Source organism: Chelonoidis abingdonii, chromosome 1 (genome assembly GCF_003597395.2).
Source record: "Chelonoidis abingdonii isolate Lonesome George chromosome 1, CheloAbing_2.0, whole genome shotgun sequence".
NCBI classification, from domain to species: domain Eukaryota; kingdom Metazoa; phylum Chordata; order Testudines; family Testudinidae; genus Chelonoidis; species Chelonoidis abingdonii.
The window spans coordinates 289,963,279-289,981,185 of record NC_133769.1 but is presented as its reverse complement, the minus strand read 5'-3'; positions in this window follow the sequence as shown (position 1 = coordinate 289,981,185).

Genomic DNA, 17,907 nt, shown 5'->3' with positions numbered 1-17,907 from the left:
TTCTTTAATTAAAAGCTTTCTTTTTAAGAACCTGATTGATTTTTCCTTGTTTTAAGATCCAAGGGGATTGGATCTGGACTCACCAGGAATTGGTGGGGGAAAGGAGGGGGGGATGGTTAAATTCTACTTGTGTTAAGATCCAAGGGGTTGGATCGGTGTTCACCAGGAACTTGGTGAAAAAGCCTCTCAAGGCTACCCAGGGAGGGGAAGGTTTTGGGGGGAAAGGGGGTGTTCCAGACACAAAGGAATCTGGATGGTGGCAGCGAACCCAGATCTAAGCTGGTAGTTAAGCTTAGAAGTGTTTATGCAGGTCCCCACATCTGTACCCTAAAGTTCAGAGTAGGGGGAGGAACCTTGACACAACGCAGTGGCAACTCCACGAGATTCAATCAGGAGCTTCCCTTTACATTCCTGCATCATGAAGAGGTGGGAAGAGCGTTTGCCACATTCACTCATTCACTCTCCAAACTCCCTGGACATTCTCAGATTACTATTTGCCCTGTGGGCCCCTCCCTGCCCCAAACACCTTACTGCACTTGGGTGGCACAACTTTTGCAAGAGCTGTGCTGTCAGGAGCTCCCTCGACCTGCAGCTGCCCTGGAGCCTGCCCTGGAGGGTGGTTCCATGGGACAGAGGGCCAAGCTTGTTTAGTATATTGTTTGGTTTGGTCCACAAATTTGAGGGAGAGAGAATCCATCAGAGCTGGTATAACTCACCCTCCCCATTATATAACTCCCCTGGCCAGTTCATCTATTTTTGGCTTCCCTCCGCTTGTGGAAGCAGAGGGTATCATGGGGCCCATAGACTCTACTCTCTAGAAAATGCTTATTATAATACACCATGAAAAAGTATATGCCAAGTATGGAAATCAACAGAAACTATATGTATTATAGATTAGCTTGTTTTAGTGTTGCAGGTACTCCAGAAGGTGGTTAACATGATCAAACAGCTTTTTCATAGTTCTCATGGCCTCTTTCTTTCCCTCAGTGGAAAACAGTCTGAAGGAAGGGCCCCTTTATCTAGTGAACAGATCGAAACTCCAGAACTCACAGATGATTCCACTGCTGTAATTATTTTTTCCTTTATTTAACTAGTGGTGCTAAGAATCAAATTGTATTCTCTTTAAAGCACTGACATACTGTCTTAGAACTAAACATTACAAAAAAATCTGATTCACGCTAACATATTAGCTCTTAAAAATTTGTAAGGATGAAGCAGTAATTATGAAAAGTAATTCTATCTTTATTTCTGTTTTTTGGCATGTTCTGAACTTAGCTTTGTAAGACTTCATTCAAATCTTGGTGTCCATGCTAAGATAATAAATAAATATCCATATTTCTTTCTTCCTTTCTTTCTAGAAAGAATGTGTGTGTATGTGTGCGTGTGTTTTGAAAGGTATTTGTTTTCCTGGCATGGACACCGAGACTTGAATGAACAAACTCTTATAAAGCTCAACTCAGAGTGTCAAAAAACACAAAAAGACTAAAGACCAAAAAACTAAAGATACAACTACTTTCCATTTAGAGACTTCAGGTCAGATCCTGCAAGGTGTTGTGTAACAACTAGGATGTGATAAGTGCTCTGAACTTCCATCTAGGAGTAACAGTTGTTGCTTCCATCACAACAAAATGAAACGTAAGTTCCATCAAGTTTTACCAATAGAAAGAATGTTTCCATCAAGTGTGCTAACTCCATATTCTGCAGTTCATAGCTATGAAAACTGGACATCATATTCCAAAACTAAATAGCTGCAAGCCTCATATTTTAGATTACGCCAAATCATTGAGTCAGTGCACAACCTGAAGGTCAGATTCTGATTTCAGTTACACCAGTGTAAATTGGGAGCAATACCATTGATTTACTCCAGATTTACATCAGTATATCTGAGAGAAGAATCTGGGCTAGGGGAAATAGGTTTTGCATAGGGGTTGGAGGGGAAGGCATAAGTCTGTGGAATGCTGAGACAACCATTCCATAGACACTACTTCAGCCACAGAATTGTCTTCCAAGCTGCTCTGTAGGGAGAGATCTCTTGTGCAGGATCCCTGTCATTTGACACCCAACCCACAGCAGAACTACATTTCTACTACATTCTTTGTCCATTATTATAATTTATTTTTCTACTCCAGTATTGCCTAGAGGCCTCATCCAATACTGGAGGCCCATTGTGTTAAGTGCTATAGATATAGTAAGACATAGATAGGGTCTGCCTGAAGAGCTTGTGATCTAAACAGACAAAGGGTGAGATGGAAAACAGAGATACAGAGAAGCGAAACAACTTGCCCAAGTTCATACAGCTGGTCAGTGTCACGGCTGGAAATAAAACACCCCTTCTGAGTCCCATTCTTCTGCCCTATCTACAATAGCAGATGGCCATAGAGAAACAGGCTAATGTCATATGAAACCAAGCAAGAAGCTAAGGAATTCTATCTATGGCCATGAACTCTGTGTAGCACTTTAAATTTAAATTAACAGGACCAAACTCTCCTCTCATTAATACCAGTGAAGCTCTATTGACTTCAGTGGAGCTAGCTTTGCTGTAACTGAGAGAAGAATTTGGCCCAGCATCTGTAATAAATCATTAATGAGAATGTAGTAAGATACGTTTTAATGATTAATTAACAATGTATTTTTTGGCAAAAAGTATTCTTAACATGCCCTAATGTATCAAGTGATAATTACAATATTAAAAGCCCACTGATTAAAGCAATTAATTATATGCTTAATGTATTTACTAATTAAGCTTTAATATATGTATAGTTAAGTAATCACTCATGAGTATTTCACATTGGCTAAACAGGATTGGCATAAATTCCATAGAAACACTATAAAATGATTCTTCCACTGATTATATGAAAAATTCAACCTTTTTTGTTGTTTTTAAAGTGTATTACTTGCCCCTACATTTTCTTCTATTCTTTGAACAGGATATTGATTACAAATGAAGTTTTCTAGACAGCATTAAAGGATGATTTTTTCAAATGATATAACACAATATGGTCTCCAATATTTGCAGTCATGTTTGCATAAAAGAAACAGTCCTCTTGCACTCTGCAGTTCTTACTCAGTTTATATTCAGATCCTACACAGGCAGAACTCCCACTGATGTCAATGGGAGTTGGCCTGAGAAAGGACCTCGGGTTTTGGTCTTTATTTGCAGCTGGCACTTTTGGCTACCCATTAGGGCTGTTTTGTAATATCATATCCTTCTCTTAGTTCAAATATCTCTTTCAGATGGGCAATAATGTTTTGATGAGTGTGACAGGGATGGATATTTCATTAGTAAATGAGATGTAGAGTCCTTGAATTACAGAAGGTTTTATTGACAATGGTCATGGCCTTGAGCATCTTATCTCCTTATATGGGCAAAACTCCAGTTAATGGGAGTTTTGCCAGAGTGAGGCACAGAGGATTAGGACCACCTTTTTTGGCATACATTGCTCACATAGGCCCAAATCCAGAAGTCCTTATTCAGGAAAACTCCTATTGATTTTTGATAGTTTGCCTGAATAACGACTGAGCTCCCTGACATCCCTGATTCTGGCATGGAGTGTGCCAAGGTGAAGAACACAAGATTCTAGGACAAGCACAGTCCTTCCTTTTCTAGTCCTCTCACAACCCCTTTGACTCTCATATTACTCTAATGGGGATGGAGTAAGTGGGGCCATAATCCAGTCCCTACCCCAGTTCATCTGAGCAGGCCTGTTGCACCACTGGGAACAGGTTGCGTTATTCTATTACATTGTACATCTTAGGGTTTGTTCTGGCCTCCCTCACTCTCTCTTGGTATTTATATGGAATATAAACATGGAATTTTTATGATGAATCTGAGCGCTCTCCCAAACACCTAAAAACAAAAATAGCAATATCATAGTGTAAATCATTTGTGAGAGGAAGCTCCGTACTGTAAGGAGGGTTATGTGCATGTTTACTCCTTCCTCCTCCTCCTCCAAACCATTAAGGAGCAAGTGAGCATGCTGCCTCATGCACTGCTTTTTGTAGATACCGCTGACACCTGTGAGGGTCCCAGGACTAGCTAGCCAGTCCAAACATTTTGGAGACTAGAAGTAAGGAGATAAAGTGAGATCTGAGTGGGAAGGTCTCTCTCCTATTTTACCTTATTTTTTGCTCACCAGTCCCAAGTCTGGGTGTATCTCCAGGGCATCCCAGGGTTGAAACCTCAGGACCTGCCCCCTTAACTTTCCCCACAACTGTGACTGTATCATCTGACCTCTCTACTTTCTATCTCTAGTGTGTATGTATGGAATTAAATGAATGCACTGAGGTAGCCTAATTAAATGGGTCATCAGGGGTCTGGGATACATGTAAACTGGCCAAAGTGCACTCTTCCTGTGCACTGGAGAAATGGGAGATGGAATGGTCTTCATGAAGAACAAGCTCTTCATGAACTGTCTGTGCTCTATGTAGCAAGCTACCACTAGATCCAGAACTGACAGTAATGGCAAATGAACTCAAGGGCTCAAACTCAAACAGTGTATAACCCTGTCCTGTATGGGATTGTATCTATTTCTGACTGATACATGAGGGGTCTGACTTTTCATTGTATGTTAGTAACAATTCTGTAGCTTCTCATGCTGCTACAATTGATGCAGAGGGTGTTGATTTAGCGGGTCTAGTGAAGACCCACTAAATCAAAGACAGAACACTCTCTGGTTGACTCTGGTACTCCACCTCTACAAAAAGAGTAAGGTAAGTCAATGGGAGAGTGTCTCCCATCAACGCACCATGATGTAGACACTGCAGTAAGTCAACCTAAGCTACATCGACGTTACTCACATAACTGCAGTAGCGTAACTTAGGTTGACTTACTGCGGTAGTGTAGACAAGGCCTAAGAGTGAGACAAAGTACATAGCTGTTATTTTAACATGCAGCTAGCCAAATATCCCCACAAAGGAACTGATCCAATGATAAGCTGAATGGCTTCAACTCCTATTGAAGTTAGCAGGAATTGTGAGTACTCAGCACTGCCAGATATTGAAGCTTGATGTAAGGAGACTTACATTGAAGTTTAATGTAAGGAGACTTATTAGAACTATAGATGGGTCCAGATCAGCATGTCAGATATGAAAAATCCTGATTTTTGGAGTATTTGAAATCCAGATGCAGATCTAGATCTGAATTTTGTAGCTTGAACCCATGTCTACTTAGAATAATGGGATAAATTACTATTATTTTATTGCTCTTTCTGAACACTGAAGGTGCAATCCCACAAAGGCCTAGTGAGCACCCTCAACTACCATTGACTACTAAAGGAGTCTGGCTTGATTAAAGTGTGAAAAGACTGCAGGGTTGAATCATAGCTGAGATACCACATTTTCCCCACAGTTATAGAAGGAAATGACTGTAGTCCAGACTGACCCTTCTTGTGGTAAAACCTGTTGAAGGATGGTAAGAGGGGGAAAATTCCATAAGGAAATTTTCTCCCTAATTGCTCCATCCAGGGACAGAGGCCTCTTCCCTCCCTGTATAAGGGGCTGAGGGTTCAATCCACAAAGCTGGAGCATATCAGGGATCTGTGAGGATTCTGGGTATGAATGAGCTAAACTCCTAATCCTCCCCTCAAGAGCATGCAAAGACTCTAAGTTACTGCCTGAACTCACCCACTTTCTGGGGGTTGACTTGATTCGTAACTCAAAAACAAAAACAAACAAATAAAAAACCCCCACAGCATGCTGCAAAAACCTCAGCCTGACCTTCCTCCTTGAGCTTGTCTGCCCCTTGCTCCCTAATTTCCTCTTCCCAGGGAGCCACTCCCACCCCCCAGTGGAACTGACAAGTTCTACCTACCTCAATGAGTCTGTGGAACTTCTGCAGCTTCATACAGGGCTTTTACGTATGCTAACAGGACGGGGAAACATAAGAGACCCACTACAAGGAAAATCCCCAAGAAACCCTGTGCTGAGGTCCTCGGTCTCAATCTTCTCATCCCATTCCTAGATAGCATGGCTCCCATGGTGGTTCCACACTTCAGAGCATCTCAGTGGAACAGGTCAGACAGCCCTCAGGTGGTGTGTTACCTTTTCCAGATAAACTTTGCTGGATTGGCAGTGGTATAACTGATGGGAATTTTTTTTAAAAAAAAAGCTTACATTAGAGAACACAGAAGCAGTGACTAGTATGTACGGTAAATGTTACTCTCGATCACTTTTTAAAAAAATTAAATTTTCAATGCAGACCATTTAAAACACACAATGCTCAAACTGAAACCAAGTGCTGGTGAGAAAAATTATACTGAACAAAATATATTAAAATATTGAGCCAAATCTTGAAGTCTCTACTTAATTTTTCATTCAGACGAGCCTCCTTTTGACTTCAGAGTGAGATTTTCCTCAGTAAGGAGTGAGTAAATGCTAAGTAAGGATTATAGGATTTGGAGCATAGAAAACTGAAGGTTAAACTACAGGCATCTTCCAAAGGCAGTTGAGCCTATCAGGCCCAAAGAACTTCTGGTTCTTTCTTCCTGTCGCCCCACAAGGAGAACTAGTGTAATGTTGCTGGCAACATTTTGCTCTCTGACCTGCACAGCCTATTAAGCAGTTGTGGGTTCTCAATGATAGTGGGAGTCCTGTGCATGGGATGAATTGCAGTGTGGATAAGGGGCCAAACTTTGGTGGTCAAGTATGCATTGACATATACCAACAAACCTGCAGAAAGACCATAGGATGAAAGTTTCCTCCTTGATTCTGGATACCAACTCAAAACCCACAGGGAAGCTATTCTTCCAATGACTTCCACAACAGAAGTCATGGAGTGGTATTGTATTCTAGAGTGGGTTCTAGGGCTCAGAATGTAGTTCACACATTTGTGCTCCCTGACCCCACAACAGGAACTACTCACCAGTCATGTACAGAATAATGCACAACCAACAGGAATGATCAATGTAGGGACAGGCTGTTGACATTCAGAAGATGGGTATATAGTAACACTGCTTTATCCGGGTACGTGTGTGCCTGTTTCGGAGACCGTTATTCAGAGAGACAATATCTGGCCAAAGAAATCTGCAGTGTGGGTAGGAAATAAAGTTTGTTTGAATTATTTGCTTCATTTTCACAACTGATCTTTCATGGAACAAAAGATCAGTTTTATTATTATTCCCCTTTTTGCTATGTGTTCTGCAAACATATAGCACAAACTCCTGGCCTTACTGAAATCCATGGCAAAATTCCCATTGACTTCAATGGGACCAGGACTTCAGTCATACTATGAGAAAGTCCTTGTCCAACAGAGCTTATAATTGAAATAGGAAAGACAAAGAAATGGGGTACAGGGGAAACAGAGGCACAAGACAGTGAAGTGACATGCTAAAGTCAGTGGCAGAGCCAGAAATAAAACCCAGGTCCTCTGACTCCCAGTCCAGTGCCCTCTCCTCTAGGACACACTGCATTCTAACATTACTTCTGTGAACTCTGAGCCAAAAATATCAACCCTAGAGATAATTGCATTGTCTTCAAGTAAGTTATGGTTCACCCGGGATGAAGCTGGTCCTAGCATGCTTATTATTTAACTGTGCTCTAAATGCTTTAAAATACGTTGCCCCCAAAGTATCAGAACAACTGCATGTTGGTATTGGAAGTCATCAATAATGCTCAGATAGCAATATTATTTCATTTATTTCCTGAAAACAGACGTTTGTTGATATATTACTGTAGACTCTTTCAGTTTGTCTCATCCTAAAGATACTCAGGGAGCATGGGTCAGTCATTCCATTTATAATCCAAATAGATATGTCTTTCCTAAACAGCTCTATTGTCTTTCTGCCTTCTATTTTGGTAACTAAGTAGCATCATAAATATTGGATTATGAAAGCCAGAGATCTTGAAGACCAGAAGCTACACTTAACATGTTATTTCCACATCATTTTTTTCACCCTCCTCTAGTTTTAACTGCAGCTGTCAGTAGTTCATAAGGGGATGTTTTAATGTTTAAGTTTTCACTGATTTAATAATTTTATTTATTAGCTGCTAATGGAAGAATTTAAAGGCTTTATGTTCATACCTAGCATTTTTATTGCCAGGTTGATTTAAATACATTAGCTAAACAGCCTCTTGTTTACTTCTTATATAAAAAGGCAACATTGTAAGCAACCAAATATTTTACTTATATTGACTGATTTACCAGCTGTTATTGGCTTCAGAAAGGGTCAGTGCCAGCACTCTTTTCCCAAAGGCAAGACAGTCGTTCTCTCTTTCAGCAGAGGCAGACTTTTTTTTTTTTCCTGCCAATTTCCCCACTGATCTTGTGCAGTAAAGCATGCTTGTCAACGAAAATGTCAACCAAGTTTAAAAAGAATAGTCTGAGTAAAACTAAAAAGTAAATTATTTAAGTAGAGTTGTAGTTGAAACTTGAAAGAATTCTGTTTGGTGGTTTTCTTTACATCATTCTGCCAATGGAGGAAGAACTCTGAATTTTTAACTAGTGAGGCTCTGTCATAACTAGGGCTGACAGTTCACATTGAAAATTCTGTTTTCTTCTTTCCCAGGAAAGCAAGTCAAAGTTAAACCAACAAACTATTGTTGGCAAGTATCTTACCTTTGTTTTCTGCTCTTTTATAAATTGGCCATTTGGGTTTTTAGGTTGCTTATAAATGGATTTCTAGAATTTAGGACTTCAGTTTAGCACTCTGTATTATGTCATTTTAAAAACAGTAGGTGTCCTTTACAGAGTCGCTGGGTTTGAAGCAAGTAGGATTCTGAGCCAAATGCTTACAGACAATGATATATAGAGGGAAAAAACACTGTAATTTATTGATCAGTAAATGTAGACTTCAGAAACCTAAATAACCTGACCCCCTAATACTTAGGTATGAGCTGACCCAAGATGATTGTATTAACACTCCCCTGCTCTGTTGGGGCTATGGCCTTTCAACACACCGAATTTCATGTTATTTGCTCATTGGCATTTTTGCATGCAGGATTTCACTGAGATTCATTAGAAATCCAGACCCTTGCAAATTAGAGTTATAATGTATCAAAAGATTACTAATTTACTGTATCACTATTTATTATAGCATTCTGTGTATGCAGAGCTACATGTCCATACACCTTTTTTTACATATCTATATATACATAACCCCTCTTCTCCTACTAATTGACTTTTCAGTATATACTACAGGATATGCATGACCAGTTCATTAAGGTTAATTTGTTCAAAAATATTAGAAGCATTAATTTCTGGCTCATAGCTAATGGCTGCTCCAAGCCAGTGTCTTGTTTCATCATTAGTGTCAGCTAGATTATAATTCACACCCAACTGTTTTTACACTATCTAATAGAATCAATTGATGCAATGGTTGACAAGATGCTGTTTTGCATTTTGTCATCTCACTAATGCACATGGCTTAAAGGCATTGGCATCCATAATGTGGGGCAGTTTTCATACGAGGCTCGGAATAGGCTGAAGCTGCAAGGGCCATTTTCATAAAATATTAATGAAATTGAAAAATACACTGGGGTTGAAGGCTTGTCTGCTAAATGTAAGGTAAAATCTATTCTGTTCTGCTTTCTGATGACTGTAATTAGCAGCCCTAATTAAAAATTCAAACCTTGTGTATATTTGAAAGCATGAATCTTAGCTCTCATAGTGTTTATTTCCTTTACAAAGTATTTTATTTTACAGCACTAATTGAACAGGATCCTTCCTAGTCTGACAGCCACAGCTGGCTAGAGCCAGTTTATGTATCCAGTCTCTCTAGACTACTTCCTTTTGTAAGCAATAAAACATCTTTAAAAACATGTATATGCTCTCTATGAGCCATTAACTCTGTGTCATCCAGTGCAAGGCTGGCCAGCCACACATGCATTGTTGTTTCCTTCACTTAAAAGTGACCTCTTTGAAAAGGCAGCTTTTTTCCCCCCAGATCGTCAATATTTAATGTGGATTTACTTACATTAAATGACCACCTTTCTGAAGAAGACTTGGCCCAATGCTGCCATTATTTATGAACAGCATATGCTGTGCAAAAAAATGGAAAGACTCATCCGTGAACACCCATTATTTCTGGTAGAAAAATCTACTTTTTATCATCACTCTGTGCAGTTATTCTGAAATTTGTGGTCAAGACGCTGGAGCCTCGCTAGGGAATGCGTGACGGCAACCCAAGTCCAAATTGATTGTAATCACATTACTTTGTGAGAGCCAAAGCACAGTATAAGATACAGGCCACCAGAGTATAATACAACAATTGTAATGTGAATGGGTTAAGTTTTACTGCTGTAGTTCCTATTTTCATTGTTGCCACAAGAAAGGATCTGCACTATATCATTTACTGTTTTCCTTTCCATCTTTGTGCAAGAAGAAGATACTGGAATCTTAATACCCAGTTTAATCTCCAAAAATGAGGGCTACTTCAGCCTAGTTTTCCCCCAATATCCTCCATTTTTGGATTGGGTGATCCTTCTACCTCTTCATCACAGGTTGCTCAGGCCATAACGAGTGGGGAGAAGGTGAATTGAAAATAAACAGAGTTAGAGAACATTTCGAAGCAACACAGCTTGATAACTTCTTTCATGGTTTGCATGAAAAAAATTAAATTCTGATGACACTGCCTGCTTGTGACAAAGGGTCTGATCTTGCAATTCTTGCTCAGAACTGGCGTCAGTGTGAGTTTGGTCAGAGTAAAGAGCGCTGGATCAGGTTCAAAGATTGTACAAAGAACGGGAAATGGTGAAAATGTAAAATATCCTCATTCCAATCCCAACATTGTAATCCTGTGACTCTCATTAGATATTAAGACTGAGGCTCTAAAATTCACAAGCCAGGCCATGAAGTTTGGCACCAATTTGTAATGAAGGAGTATAATTGCTTATTAACCCAACTGTTTTAAAATAACTGAAACACTGCTGTAGGATATGCCATAATAATAAATAAACAGCAATAGTCTAAGAGACATTTTACTAGGATCTGATCCTACCTGGGGCAGAGCATCCTCTTGCTATATCCTTTCGTTGACTTCAATGCCCTGCAGGTGGTATATGCATTATGTGCATTATGTGGGAGGGATTTTTAAAGTGCACTAACATGTTGCACATTAATTGGTCTGTATAGACCATTCTCGAGTGTACTAAAGGTTTCCTAGTATGCTTTAATATAGAACTATTTGAAACAGCACTACTTGGAAGTAAATTAAAATAAACTGACTTAAAGTCACTTTAATTCTGAATCAGAATATCTACACGGGGTTTAATACAGTTTACCTAATCCACTTTAAATTCATACCTTTAGTTAATTCAGATCAAGGTTCCTGAGTGCCCCTGTGTAGACAAGCCCTCAGATCAATTCACATAATTTTTTTTGTTCACTCCAGTTCCCTACCTCCAGTCTGTGTCTGTACCATGTCTAATTTAGATAAGAAACATACCTAATGCTTGGCATTTATGTCAAGTTTTTCCATTCATAGATGTCAAAGTACTTTACAAAGGAAGATAAGTACCATTAGCCCCGTTATACAGATGGAGAAACTAAGGTTCAAAGAAATTGAGTGGCTTATCCAAGATTGCAAAGAATAATCAAAACAGAAAAAGACTCACCATGTCTATGTAAAGCGTGGTAGTAATAATCACAGTTGGAGATGATTAGATGGCAGGAAAAGTGAACTCCTCCCCATATCTGGTTAATACCCTAGACAGCTTTCCCCAAACAAGGGAAGTTCTATCCCTTTCAGGGCCACGCTCCTGATGTGCACTAGGCATGAGAACAAACTAAACCTCTTACCCCCACCTCAGTCGTATATACTTCTTAGCACTCAGGAAATGACAGAAACCTTTCAAAAACCCAGTCATTCAATGTGTCATTCAACGATGCACACCCAGAACTCCATAACAGAAATTAATTTATATTTTACCGAAAAGTAAAGTTGTGGTAAACAGCAAGCAAAAATTAAACCTGTAGGGCCAAATTCTGCTTCTAATCCCTAGAGTAAGGCAGAGCAGTCTTCTTTCATATGGCGATAGTGGAAAAATGAGAACAATGACATGACTACTGTTGGATCTTAAGGCCTCTTATCCAGTCCAGAGCAGAGAGAGTAGCCATATGCATGGCTGCAACACCTCCAGGATAAGCATGGATTGGGCAATTGTCCCTGATGTGTCCGACAGTTTGCACCAGGCCACAGATGCAGTTTGATGATTCTCTCTCTTTCCAGCTATGGAGAAAATATGCCCATCTTCCATGTTGGGTGCGGACACGGTTTGCTATGGTGAGGAGAAGCCTGGCACTTGGGTCATTGATTAGATTTTTATTTGGTACATTGGCAGCCGCTCAGGCTTCAGACCATCTTCTGTGAATGTCCTTCAGGGAGAGCAGTACTGGCCCCATACGGTAAATGAGTGTTACAAAATGAACTATTGCTCCCCTCTGCACTGTAGCACCTGAAAGCCCAAACAAAATAAACAATCCCAAACTAGGGAGCATCACTAGACCAGCAACTTGAAAGGACCTTGAGGAGGAAATTTTGAAAAGCTTCTTCTAGGGGACCTAGGCACCCAACTCCCATTGACTTTCAATAGGAATAGAGCACTTACATCTGTTGGGCTCTTCTGAAAATGTTACCCTAAATGAAGAATGCCTCAAAATATCACAATGGACAGTTCGGCTAACACTCAACTCTCATATTTCATATTCAGCATGCAGAGGTAAAGTCCCATCCCAACTATAACATTCGGGACTTTACTTATTAATTAATTAATTGTATTATTGTAGTATCTAGGTGCTCCAGTCCATGAACCAGGATCCCATTGTGCTTGGCTCTGTATAAATACAGAACAAAAAGTTCCTGCCTCAAAGAGCTTACAATCTATAAACCTGTTTAAACATATTTACTAATTGTTGGAACAACTTTGCTTAGCAGAGGGATTATCTTCCTCTGCAGAATTCCACTACAATTGCTTTTTACATTTTATTGCCAAGTGATAGTGATACATCTATTTTATCATTTAGTTTAAAGATTAATTTGATGTTCTTTATTATAGTGATTTGAGAATATAAATACTCAGGGAAAAACAACACTATGCTGTCTCCTACAGATAATCCTTTTGGACCACATTTTCAATACAGAAGGTTAATTGTAAATACCGTAATAAGCACAGAGCAAACTATTTCTCAATTAAAGTCAAAATGAGGGGCATAGTGAAACCCACTATGCAAGCTCAAGACAAAGTGGTTTAAATTTAAAATGCCGTGGTTCAAAATGATAAAGTTTAATATTTCTCAAACATTTTCTCTCGCGTCTTAGAATTTCTGATGCAGACAATTGGCAATGGAGTGAACTAACTCCTGCATTCATGGACTCTGCATAATTGTAGATTTAAAAGGGGTGGTATAGCTGGCTATGAGGAAAAATAGAGCAGAAGATTAGGAAGAGACAGTGGTTTTTAAATTATAGTTCAAAGAGTAAAGCAACCACTCCACAGTTAAAGAGTCAGAAATGGATGTGGTTTTGTATTCCTTTATTTATTTCCTTCCCTCCCCTCAAGCAGTTAGACCCCAGGCATTTCCCTTCCACATCAGTTATACTATCCCCACCTGCTGCTCCTCCTCCTCTCTCCCAGCAGTTGTATTTTCCCCAGATAGATTCAGAGCTAAGGTCGAGAGAGGCATTGAGTGGTATTAGCAGTCCACCATTACCGTCATCATTTCCCTTACTAATGGGACTATGCCCATTAACGTTTTTGTTTTAGTGCCTGTCTGCCTCCAACAGGCTACCACAGTTTTCCATGTGTCTGGCCCACAATACAGTGGGCGAGGAATGCTAGTAACAGGCCCAGGGAACTTGTGATGGAAACAGGGCTGAACTGATGTCCTACCTAACACAATGGGGAGCAATGGCAGCAATTCAGTGCTGATCCTCTCCCCACCGCACATTTCAAGATGTTGCTTCTGGAATGTTTGGAACTTATGACCAACATATGGGAGTGGGTGAGAGAAGATCCATGGGACATCCCAATGCTGTCTTGTAACATGCTGCGGGCAGAAGGTGAAAAATACTTCTCTCCCCTCTCTGTGATCCTTGTGGCAATGGCAAAGAAGGGACTGGATCATTTCCTCCTCCTATCCAGACTGCATGGGTGGGAAGTGGTGGGACTGGGAAAAAAAAATTTATATCACAACACTGCAGCCATGCGTTTCTCTCTCACACATATATTTTCACACTGAGATGGGTACATTCACCACAGAAAACTCCCACAAAAGCTAGACTATTTGAAAGCAGGAATTTTCTGGCTTTCTAAAACTTTCACATTCTCTTACCTAGTCCTGATGGTTTGCAAGTTATGAGGCCTTAAACTAGTAACTATCTGAGGACTGAATATTGCCTGGTTGGCCTTCAGGCCTGCGTCATTTGGGGAGACGGGGCAGAAGGGGTATTTTCATGTTTTGGAGGTGGGCAGAGGAGAAAGAAACGTTTAGCATATTTTTAAAAAAATGGTGGCTGTTTGAAGCCCCTCAGAAGTTAGCAATATTACTTAGAATAAATCACAATCAGTGTGGATTAGTGGACAGAGTACAGGTTCAAAAAGCACAGTGTTTGCATGTGGAGAGATAGATGCTGTCTCGGTGGTGATAATACACAAAGCCATGTAATAAGTTATATTTGTCACATGTCTTTAGCTGCCTTCTATGCACTCTTTTCTCAGACCACCTCCGCTTGGTCTAACATTCTCAATCTCTGAGCAGCTTCACTTGCTGCCCAAATGTTTCATTCTTTTCTCCTCACATCAAGAAGCTCCCCATCCCTCAAATTACACCACCCTAAGGAAGTGACCCCCTCCAGGCTGGACATGGAGCCTGTGTACTATTGGAAAAGGAAAATCCCTAGCTTTCAAATGGGACATGGGGTACTTGTTGGAAGTACTGGGAAGTCTCAAGATAGCAGGCCTATTACCAGACATGGAAAAGCTCTTTTGGTCATTTTTGGTGGTTTCTAAAACTGAATAGTTATAATTCTCTCTCTTATACCTGTATAGCTGAATACAAGGGCCCAGCAGCAGAAGTGCTGTGCTACACTGCTGATGAATTCTGCCCTAAAACCCACACAGCCAGCCCTGGGAAGATCACCCTGGTGACACAGAAGATCCTTCTCAAGAAGTGCATATCCAGAAAAGCATTCCCATGCCAAGCCCTGCCCTGCTGCCTGCACACAGGGCATGACTCAAGTAAATGGGGCATTGGCTGGAGCTTTCCTGTGCCCCAGTGATCCCTCTCCCTATCAGTCCCTTGGGGACAATGGTAACCTGCGTAACTGTGAGCAGCCCTGCAAACAGCTAGCTTAGGACCTAGAGACAGCTGAGGCCATTTTTATACCACCCCTCCTGAGTTGTGTTGTGTGCTCCCAGCGAAGCCATAGAACCAAATGAAGCCCAACTTCATGTGGAGGGCTATGAAACATAGTGTTTTTAAAACTCTCTAAAACATTACTAACATTGTTTTCTGAGATATGGAGTTTCTGATGGCGTGGCATGGCATAAGAGTTCCACTGCCACTTGCATTGACTGCAGAACTCACCGTTGGCTTTGCTACCTTAAGACTCATGACAATCAAACATTATTATCCTCCTTCATTCTCCTCTTCCCCGTAATTATCCCCAAACTTTTCCCTTCTTCCAGTAGTTTTACTACTCCCAAACTTCATACCCTGTATAAGGATATACCAGGGGTCGGCAATCGCTGACATGTGGCTTGCCAGGGTAAGCACTCTGGCAGGCTGGGCCAGTTTGTTTACCTGCTGCGTCGGCAGGTTCAGCGGACCATGACTTCCTCTGGCCGGAGTTCGCCATCCCAGGCCAATGGGGGTGGGGGGAAGCATGCGGGTGAGGGATATGCTGGCCGTGGCTTCCTGCCACCCCCATTGGCCTGGGACAGCGAACCGCGGCCAGTGGGAGCTGTGGTCCGCCAAACCTGCTGACGCAGCAGGTAAACAAACTGACCCAGCCTGCTAGGGTGCTTACCCTGGCGAGCCAGGTGCCAGAGGTTGCCAACCCCTGCCCTATACTGTATAACTACATCAAAAAATCTATACTAAAAGAATATTAAAGTTGCAAAGTCAAGCCCTTAAAAGTGAGGAAATTCTAGCATTAATTTAGCCCTCTTTTGTGTATGGATTATTCATAGATTCCAGGGCCCAAAGGGACCATTGTGATCATCTAGTCCGACCTCTTGCATCACACAGGTCATAGAACTTTCCCAAAATGATTCCTAGATCTTATCTTTTAGAAAAACATCCAATCTTGATTTAAAAATTGCCAGTGATGGAGAATCCACCACAATGCCCGATGAATGGTTACAATGGTTAACCACTCTCACTGTTAAAAATGTTTGCCTTATTTCAAGTCTGAATCTGTCTATCTTCAACTTCCAGCCATTGGCACATCTGATACCTTTCTCGGCTAGGTTGAAGAGATCATTATTAAATATTTGCTCCCTATATCGGTATTTATAGACTGTGATGAAGTCACCCCTTAACCTTCTCTTTGTTAAGTTAATTGATTGAGCTCCTTGGGTCTATCACTATAGGGCAGGTTTTCTAGTCCTTTTAAAAAGAATCTGCAAAAAGAACAGGAGTACTTGTGGCACCTTAGAGACCAACAAATTGCCACAAGTACTCCTGTTCTTTTCGCAGATTCTTTTTGCAGATACAGACTAACATGGCTGCTTCTCTGAAACTAGTCCTTTTAATCATTCTTATGGTTCTTCTCTGAACCCTCTCCACTTTTTCAACATCTATCTTGAATTGTGAACATGAGAATGGAACTCAGCATGCTAGCAGCAGTTGCACCAATGCCAAATATAAAAATAAAATAAACTTTCTACACCTATTCAAGATTCTCCAGTTTATGCTTATTGCCCTATTAGCCAGAGCTTTACACTGGGAGCTCAAGTTCAGTTGATTATCCACTATAACTCCCGAATCACAGTCATTGCTTCCAGGATGAGGTCCCCCACTGTGTAAGTGTGGCCTACATTCTTTGTTCCTAGATATATATTTTTACATTAAGCTGTTTTAAAACACACATTTTTAGACCACACCTAGTTGACCAAGAGATTTAGGTCACTCTGTATTAGTGACCTGTCTGCTTCTTTAGTTATCACTTCCCCTATTTCTGTGTCATCTTCAAACTTTAGCAGTGATGATTTTATGTTTTCTTCCAGGTCATTGATAAAAATGTTAAATAGCATGGGGCCAATAAACTATACCTGCAGGACCCACTGGCAACACACCTGCTTGATGATTCCCTTTTCACAATTACACTTTGAGACCTATCAACTTGCCATCTTTTAATCTATTTAATGTGTGGCATGTTAATTTTATATTATTCTAGCTTTTTAATCAAAATGTTGGGCGGTTCCAAGTTAAATACCTTACTGAAGTCTAAGTATGTTACATCAGCACTATTATCTTTCTCACCAAAACTTGTAATCTCATCAAAAAAAGATCTCAAGTTAGTTTGACAGGATCTGTTTTCCATAAGCTCATGTTGACTGGCATTAAATTATCCTCCTTATTGTCCTCATCAATTCATGTATCAGTTGCTCCAGTATGTTGCCAAGGGTTAAAGTCAGATCTGGTAGGTCTGATGGGTCTATAATTACCCAGATCATCCTATTTACCCTTTTTAATACTGGCACAACATTAGCTTTCTTCTAGTCTTCTGGAACTTCCCGAGTGTTCCAAGACAACATCAATGGTCCACTGAGCTCCTCAGACAGCAATTTTAAAACTCTTGAATACGAATTATCTGGGCCTGTTGATTTTAAAAAGTTTAAAATTTTAAAACTTTAGTAGCTGCTGTTTAGCATCCTCCTGAAACACGAGTGGAATGGAAAGAGTGTTATGAGCATCATATGATGACACTACATCATCTGGTTTTTTTTCCCAAATACAGAACTGAAATATTT